A 9,746-nucleotide genomic window follows, 5' to 3' on the forward strand; every position below is an offset into this window, starting at 1 on the left:
GTTCATTATTTGTCCAGTGTGACTAATTGTCTAGATAATGTTTCTGGATTTGCTGCTTGACTAGACACCTTCCAGGATCAAAATCACCCTTCACAGTAGGTAATGAAGATCTCAACATGGAAACTTGCATACATCCACAGTTAATGCAAGTATCTACAAGGTTCTCCTTTCCCCAGCACCTCTATGAACTAAACTGTGTTGCTCAGAGTAACCAGGGGAAGCCAACAGAGGAAGTGAGAGATACCATGGGAATGCTATTTTGACAGCTCATACAGGATTCTGCACTGAAACTGGGATGGGGCAATGAAAACCATCAACTATCCACCGGCAGCTTTCGTCAGCAGCTGTTCAGCTCTATCTGGCCCAGGACAGTCCCCCCACTAGTTATCTCAGGCTTCTTGGCTCAATCAAGCTGTGCACTAAAACAACGTTTTATGTTGTTTAAACACAAAATAAAGTATATACACTTGCATAAATGACACACAAGCAAGCCTGCCCAATGGCATCCAGGAGAAAGCATACTTGAACATAACTACAAGACCAGCACCTGACAGCGACGAGGACCCAAGGCTAAAACCCAGCTGTTGCTTTATACTTTTAATTGTCTGGTAATATGTACTCACTGCATCAGTCTGCTGTTGTGTACTCAAGACAAGCTTCAGGGCAGAGGCCATCCTTTTTTTTTTTTGTTTATACAGTGCCTACAATAAGAAAACAACAAGAACTGGAAATCAAATAATTAAGTTATTATAGTAATAATGACAGAGCTGAGAAGCAGTGATTTTGGCTGTGTCAAAGCTGCATAAATCCATTTAACACTCACACAGATCTCCTAACCTCCCTGGCCTATTACAGAGTCTAGCTCTTGAGGGCAGACAACTGGGAGATAAACTGATGCAGAGGGCTAGCAGTCCCAGTAGGTCAGTACGCAGCTGCTAGTCAGGGTGATATGATGGGACAGTCAAGGAAGCAAATGAGCCTGCCTGCTTCAAAGTTCCTACTCTGAATGCCACAGGTTAAACCCCTCTAATGCACAGAGGGTAGAACTGAGTACAAGAAAGATGAACAGGATTTTCTCTTCATGAATGGGGGAACTGGTAACAGAAACTCCTCAGACCTGCAAGCTAAGTCAGCCTTGGCACACTCATCATTGCCACTGCACAACACAACAGCTTCCTCTCTATGAAGTTACAGCCTCAACACTTCCTTCAGAGGCTGCTTCTGCTCAGGCAGTTAATTAAAATCAACAGCACAGTGCTTCACGTAGCTGTCTTCCAGAAAGCAGAGCGTAAACCCAACCAGTTTTCAGACCAAAAAGATGAACAGCCAGTGAGGCAAATTCAGCCACATGTTCAGCTCTGACTCTCTACTACTGGTGCATCAACTCCATTAATAAAAGATCCTTCAGTCTCAGTTACCACAAGACTGCAACCTCATTGCTTTCAGGGGGACACAGGCCAGAGAGGACAGATTCTGTAACCTATCTACTGAGAATTTTTAAGCAGAGCACAATCCAGATTCATAGATAATGCAGAGATGAGAGGAAAGAGAAACAGCTGATTTTCATTGTTTCTATTAGCTAATATATTCTATAAAAGTATTAATATGTTGTCTATTATGCTAGAAATTCTATGAACATTTATGTCTACTTTTATTTAAGCAACTGCTGCTCTCAACTGACACATCTGCACCTGGCTAAAAACTCCAGCCAAAGACTGAAGTCCTGCCTATCTTCTTATATGTCATGCTACAGTCCTTGGCTCTGAAATCGTAAAAATTCACCAGCTGGGTGGGAACAAGGCATGCAGTTGAAGAGCTACAGGCAATAGAACAGACCAGAAACAGGGCTGGGAAAGAGCTTGAGCCTCTTGCTCAGGGGTTTCGTGTTCTGTCAATGAGTGCCTCTAGCACATGGGAAAAGGGGGCAAGTGCTCCTGTATGAAGCACCAGGAAAAAGTAAGTATTTGCTATCAGGTTTGTGACTGTCATTTTGATAGCTGGTCACCTATGGGAGGACCAAGCTCCCAGGAAGAATCAACAGCTGATGCAACCCCCAAATCCAAAGAGTGAAAGATTACAAGGCTCAAAAGAAAGACTCTGTCCTTAAGGGGTCAGATACAGGGCCCAGTAGCCATCCAGTTAAACTCTGGCAGATGCATTATTTATGGATCATTAGCAAGCCAATGGCTGCTGGCCACCCTGGCCTACCCACATTGCAATCCGCCCCTAAGCAGGATGCAGCCAGACACACACAACCCACGTGCAGAAGTGGGTCTGGGCAGGTAATGAAACCCCAGACTCAGGTTTAACAGGGGGCTTCGCGCTTTCCTCTGTGAGCCTCAGCCTCACACACAGCCACTTACGTTGCCAATGAAGAAATCTGTCTGTCCCACACCCCTACCACGAGTCTCCCTCTAACATTTGCTGGGTAAGGGAACCACAAGGTCAGGCAGGAGGTGTGAGAACAGAACTGCTGTTCCTCCTTGGAAGAACAAGCACCAAAAACCTGCAGCCTGCCAGGGTGGCTGCATGTAAAGCTGGCTTACTCCTGCCACTCAAAGCTGTTTTAGCAGCTGTGAATTTAACAAGAGTAGTATTAAAATAACTACACTTATTTCTAAAGGCAGGCAGGCTAAGTGACATTTCTATTATAGAGCACACAGCACCGGGAGATTCCCTGACGCTGCAGCAAACCAATGTAACCTGCATGTGATGCACTATTCTCTGTGCAGCACATACGAGACAGCTGTGCTGACAATCAGCGTCACATATCTTCTGCATCATGCTGTCTCTGCATCATCCTGCAGCACCCTGCTCTTCCTCACAGCTCAGTCTGAAACGAGGGCACTCTCTTTGGAGGATGCTGAATAAAACTCCATTATAATATCATTTCCATTTTACACTGTATGGCTGAGATTTTCAGACACTGAAGCATGAGACCACTGAAGTTAATGAAAGGCTCACGTTACAGATATTTAGACTCCTTCAAAAATCTCAGCAACGTACTGGAATCTCTTCTATCGATTCGTTTCCCATCCATTACAAGGGCTGCTGTTGTACAGTATTGTATGTATTAACAAACGTAACAAAACAATGAGGTCAGATGCCCTCAATCACACCAGTTTAAATCCAGAGTTACTTTGATAAAATCAATTGGATTATTGATATTTACAACAGTATACAGGGGAGTGGAATTTGACCCCTAATCTGTATCACATGGGTTGCTGCTGCCCTACAGCAAACTGCAGGTCCCAGTAATCTGCTCTGATGCCATCAGTGTAATCTGCAGCAACTGCTCTGCATCTAGCAAATTAGTATAACAAGTATAACAAACACTGAGCAGTAAAAACAATTAATGCTTATATCCAAGGCACGCACTGTCCTCTATATGCACAGAACCTCTGCATATATTACACAAACCAGCCACATATGTCAACAGAAGCCTCAAATTCAAGATTTCCTCCCTGCAATATGCTACCAGCTTTATTCTGCCTGACCCTCAACATTCATGGGGGCTCAATTCTGCCCTTCTCATCTGAGCTATGAGCATGATGGCATCCTCACTTCTCCCTAGCAAGACAATCAGGGTTGTTCTGGACTAAGCTGGTACCCACAGCTGCAGAATCAGATCTGCTAATATGAATGGAAATTGTGGAACACATTCTTCTGCCTTTTGTGCCCCTTTCTAGCAATGCTATGCACTGAGCTTTCTGAAATGTTCCTTGAATGTACGTAAGTCCCACCTGTATCAAAACATTTTTTTTTCCACAATGACTATAGACTGTGAAAGATAACACTTTCTTGCCTTTTTCCACACAAAAAAATAATTATAAAAAATTCTATTCTTCTTTTTCACTGTGATTCAAAGCGAAAAATTGTAAATCAAAGCAATAAAGAAAAAGTACATTCTAGCAAGACACTAAGCTCTGCTCTAGATGCCTGTGGATTCTGACTGTGCCCACACCAGTACAAAGATGGCAGCAGTACATGTTCAATCACAACATACTTTAAAGCTATTCTCTGCCATGGTCTAAAGGTACACAAGGTACACCATAATCCCCCAGACTGACACTGTAATTGCCTTAGATGTCTCACAACTGGATATAGCTTAGCTTTTACATATTAATTTGGCTGAAAAAGCCCTGCTTTTCTAGCATTCACACTGCAAGTAAGATGCAGGGAGATGACTTTTATGCAGGTAGGTGGGCTCTTTTTCGATTCCGGACCACTGCTGAGTTAAAGGTTTATAAACCACAGCAAGCTTGCCACTATCACAACTAGAATATGATGCAATATTTAAATATCACAAAGGCAGGTCTCAAAGAAGATAGCATGGTTTCCTTCCATATACTTGCCTGTGTATGTGCCATTTTCACGATACATGGACAGAACAACACTATTATAGCATTGCTTTTTATCTGCACATACAAATACTGCACCTAAACTCCTAGGCTACAGTGCCTCCATTGTAACTGTCTCCTTTTCAGCCCCTGCTCATCATAAATTAATTATTTCCTAAGGAAGAATATGTGCATTTAGCTTCTATGTGAGCAGCCTCTGCTTTGAAAGAAATCCTTCTCTAAGACATTTAGGTGCTGGGGAAGACTGCTCCAGACCAATGCAGATTTGTTCCACTGGTTACTGGAGAAGAAAAGCTTCCAGATACTCAAGTATTTATTACAAAATATGACAAATTAACATCAATATTCAAACAAGTTCTGAAAAACAATTTCCCCCTCAAGCACACTCAGCTTTCCTTCCCATTCCAAATTCAACACAGGCAAGTGCCAGGTGGGACAGCCGCAGGCAGGCGGCCAGCGCAGCACAGCTCCACCAGCATAAACACGGCACCTTCGCTTGCTTCGGAGTGATGGAAATCCTCTTCAGCGGCTCAGGACTGCACGCACTCTGGGATTTCAGTACTTCATAAACTGCAGTTGTTTTGCTTTTTTTCCTTTTTGTTGAACAATCCCTTGCAAAGACAGAAACGCGGGGAGCTTCATAGCAGAACATTCTACCCAGAGGGAAAGCTCCTTCCTAGCAGGCACAAGGCAGAGGTTTATGCCTTGACATACAGGGTTCTTGTAGCTTTACCATTTTATTTCACTTTATCCTTTTTAATTCAACTGTTGAAGTCCTCAGCATTTAGAGAAAACAAGGGGGTCTCAAGGTCAGGAAGGCAGGTTCAGCATTCACTTAATTTCCACAAGGAGTTCGATGCCCAGCTTGTTTTTTCTGCCTTGACAATTTCTTCTCTTTTTCTTTGGATCCTGCTGAACTCCTGGCCCATTGCTACCTTTTGGCAAGATGTTCTGCAGCATGCGACAGAACAATTTGTTTATCTGTTTTAAAAATGTTGCCTTTCAAAGTTATCCAACATCTCCTTCCTCTTCTACTGTAAAATGCAGAAAGGGGAGTTCCTTACCATCATTGTACTAGTCCTCATTTCACATGGTTCCAGAATAACTCTCTATTATTACCCCCTTCTCAACCTAAATAATCTCTCTTTTTGTGTCGAAGCTGTCGCATGTTTCTAAGAATAATCACTTCTCCCTAAATGCTTTCTATTTTTATAATGTTTTTGTGAACACAGAATGACAGATAACACGGACCCCAGAACCCCAGGCTGAAGAGGAAATGTCCAGATCTTAACCAGGAGCAGCTCTGGCTGCTGAGAGTCTAAATCAGCAGTTATCAACCTTTTCCAGGTTGCAGATCCTAGAAATTTCCCAGCGGCCGTCCTAGCGCTTTGTACAGCAAATCTAAGCACACCGACAGCAGGCTCACTTTCCTTCTGCGCTCTCAGAAGAGCCTCCGGGAGCCTCCAGCCTGCAGATTATAAATCACTAAATCAATTGCCTTAAAAAGAGGTGCAAGTTTCTCATTCAACTCAACAAGGTGTTAACACTACAGCGCAGCAACAGCAGCATGCGTGTCAGCACTCCTAACCAGCCTGACAGAATGATGACCAACAAAAACATCAGACAATTTTGTAATTGTGCAAGGATTTGCGGAATACGGCTGGTGTCAACATCTGTATTTTTCAACCCAACCTCTGACACTGGAGTCCTAATTCACAGCAAGGAGTTTAGTAAAATGCTGTTTCTCTTCTTATGGCCCTGATTAGCATTAATATATGTAAATTGTAAGCAAATACCTGACATTTAAGGTAAAAAGTCTGATCTATCTAATAATTACATACACTTTTTTTAAAAGGTAAAGACCTATAATTATGACATAAAAGAGTGAGCATATAACTATTACAGTTAATGTCCCTACATAAGTTGAAACGGGTATTGTAGCTAAGATAAGGTTTGCCTTTTAAAGTTCTGATTCAGCAAGATGCTTAAGCATTTAAATAATTTTAAACATATAAACAAAGCTGGTTGAGAAATATTGGTTGCTTTTCTAAAGAAAATTCTAGAGGAGTTTTTCATTTCCATTAAAATATTTTATTTCACTAACCATAAACCAGATCTTAAAAAAAAAAAAAAGTATTTTCAAAACTAAGACGTTTCCTCCCAAAAAACTAAATTTCTATCTTCCTTTTTCCCTTCAAAAGGGAAGAGACAGAGCAGAAAGTTTCAGTAAACAAAAATTCAGCGCAAAAATCTATTTTTCCCCTGCAAGCTCTTCCGTAAGCATGAAGTTTAATTACGCCTAAATGCTCTGCTGAAACAAAGGCCAGCCAGGGTCTCCTCAGATAGGCATGCTGAGGCTGGTCCCTGCAGTCCCCGCTCCGACACTGTAGGCTGGCTACCCATCCCCAAGGCACCCCGCGACTGCTGAATGCTGCAGCCCAGCCCCTGCGCTGGGTCCCAGCTGCTCTTCACCTCCAATTCATTTGTGCCTGACCTAAGCCAGGCTGCGGCACGGGGGCTTGCTCTCTTCACTGGTGAGCGCCGTGAGCTAATATCCCATGTTAGATGTCACGCAGATGAATAGGAGGCAGACAAGGGGAGCACACTAGGCCCCAGCCCAGCCGTGAATAACTTACGTTTGCCTAGGAGAATGGGTAAATCCATGGGCAAATCATCAAGCAGTACCTCTCTTTATTGGGGTGCCACAACTGGGGCACCAGGCATTCAGAGAGCCACCAGGCTGAAGAGGCTTCAGCCAGTTCGCTTCTCTTCCCTGCCTGGATTCACACCTACCAGGTCGCTTGGCTTTGCTTTGAACTCAGACCAAGAATTAGGTAATCCCCTCTTGGAGAAGAAGCTAAAGAAGGAATACGAAAAACGTACACAAAAATTAATCCAGGCCCCTGACAACCTGAGGATGGAGGGGGAAGGGAGAAGGATTTATTCATTTTCATGACAATAGCCACAGAGAAAAGAAATGCTCTCCTGCCTCTCCCCAGGGACTTGAATTGAATTCCCAGGGCTGCCAATCAGATCAGGAATTTAACAGCATTTATTCTGTGGGGAGGCTGTCTGGAGCCAGCGCATCAGCATCTGGATGATGCCCTAAGCCTGCGCATGCAGAGCAGCCAGAATCATGAATCTGCCTGGCTTGCCATACAATGAGACTGTGGACACAAGCACAGAGAAGCAGTTTCTCTCTCATTTATGACAACATAAAGCTGGAGAGTCAGGGAAGCCTGTATTCTTTCACTAAAACTCAAATGGTAGGACACAAGCTTCAGACCAGAAATCACTGGCATTTGGACACATGGTGTTCCTCTAGACCCTGCTCCCACAAACCAAGATCTGGACTCAGATTCCATGACTGGCAACAGACAGGGTTAAGTGGTTCCCATTTGGAACAGTGGTTTTGCACCAGTGCAGGCAGGGAAAGAGACCCAGCACGTTATCAGGCTGGCTCTTCTGAGACTGTTTGCAAAGAGTTAAATTGCAGTTTATGTGACTTCTAGCCCACTGCTTGCAAAATTAATTCATGTTTCAGGCTGTAGAGAACCTGAAACATTCAGAGTGCCAGGGGGATTATAAGCTCCTGGGTCAATTACTGCACAGATGTGTCCCAGTTTGGTTGCCACTGATTTTAGTAATAATTCCACATATATCTTTCTACATATTTAGCCAATACAGGTTAGTGGCCGAGAAGTCTGTAATCTACAGTAGTTTTCTCCTAAATACCCCTGAGTTAGCATATTTATTACTACAAAGTTTGCACTGCTGTTTCTACAGAAACAAACAGGACCATATGGGTATTTCTGTCACTAGCAGTTCAGTCTTTCCCTCGCTGCAGTTTCATTTCTTCCACTGTTATTAAATGCTCAACAAGAAAAAAAAAAAATTAAAAATCACAGTGCATAGAATGCCAAGTCCTCTTTTGTTCTTTCCTGGAGCATTTCTAGGAGTAGCATTTTCAGATGTTGCTTAAAGCATGGCACAGCCAATGCAAGGCACCATATTCTCCTGAAAATCCTGGAAAGGCTTCCTGCCAGTAAGAGACTGTTCCCAATTTCCTCAGAAACTGGAGAGCCAAAGAAAAGGATCTCCCACTGCAGACACAAGAATCACTCTCAGACTGCAAAGCATTCCAGCAGGATTTCAGGAGACAATTAGCTATCAAGAACTGGCAAGCACAGCACGCAGCAAATTACACAGAGGTATTGCAAAGGTATCATTTGCGTTGCCCCATCTTTCCAGTGCACACCACTGAACCAGAATATAAGATGTCTTCACATTCCATCTGATGCACGGAAATGTTCAGCTACTACCACGGACTCCAGTGCAGCAGTACTAGTGATGGCAATGGATGCCATAACTTACTGTGTTGCATATTTCCCTATATAAAGCTCAAATTATTTTGAGAGTATCCATAAATAGGTGCATGGCATTCACTGGAAATCCTCATCTTTCTGTCTTTTTTATGGAAAGAATGTTTGTGTACAGAAGTTAAGGGTTGGGGGTGTGTGTCAAGGTTTCATTGAGAGCACCATGGAAAAGGTTATGCAAATAACTGCCAGAAAGGCAGGCTGTACTTTAGCGCAACTTACAGACTGATCCAAACTGAGAACTCTATATTATTGTTATTCACCCGTTTAAGGTCCTATTTTCACTTCAGTTTCCATAGAAACCTGTTGTCCTAAATCTACAGCACTTACAGCCTTTTAGTGTCATGGGTTCTTTCTTTACAGCTCTAATTACACCATCATCCACAAGGGGAAATGGCTGGGATGCTTTTCCCACCACAGAAACATTCAGGAAGTGCTGCTCTGTAGACAGAGGGAATATAAAACCTAATCATAAACCTTCAGACATCGTCCTTTTTGGACAATTCCCTGATGTCACAGCTGTATGTTTTATTGTTTGGGTTTTGAACATGGGCCATGGCAGAAATATGGATGGAATTTGCAGAGGAAAAAAGAAATTTAAGATTTGGTTTAGGTTTTGCCTTTCCTCTGTCTTTTCTGGTCTATGGTAAAGAATAATTAAATATGACTGAAGAATCTGGAAAAATACTTGTAAATTAACTACCCTGGTGTCACATGGATATTAAATACATAATCTTGAACAAGGCTGTCAAGGCATATGGTCCAGAAAGACCTCCCACCGCCAAAGGAATGAAGCTCATGTGCCCCTTTATTAATTTAATTCAGTTCTCAGGTCTGCATACAATTTTCTTCTCAGCATATGAGGGGTTAAAGTTCCCACCTATGCATTCCAGATAGACTCAATAAGACTTTTCCAGTGTGCTAATACAAAACACACAGAGACCTTTGTCTTCCTACATGCTGCTAAAATGCCTGTTGTGCTATGCAGATTATTATTGTTATTATT

This window comes from Chlamydotis macqueenii, chromosome 17 (assembly GCF_036417535.1).
Source record: "Chlamydotis macqueenii isolate bChlMac1 chromosome 17, bChlMac1.mat, whole genome shotgun sequence".
In the NCBI taxonomy this organism is placed as follows: Eukaryota; Metazoa; Chordata; class Aves; order Otidiformes; family Otididae; genus Chlamydotis; species Chlamydotis macqueenii.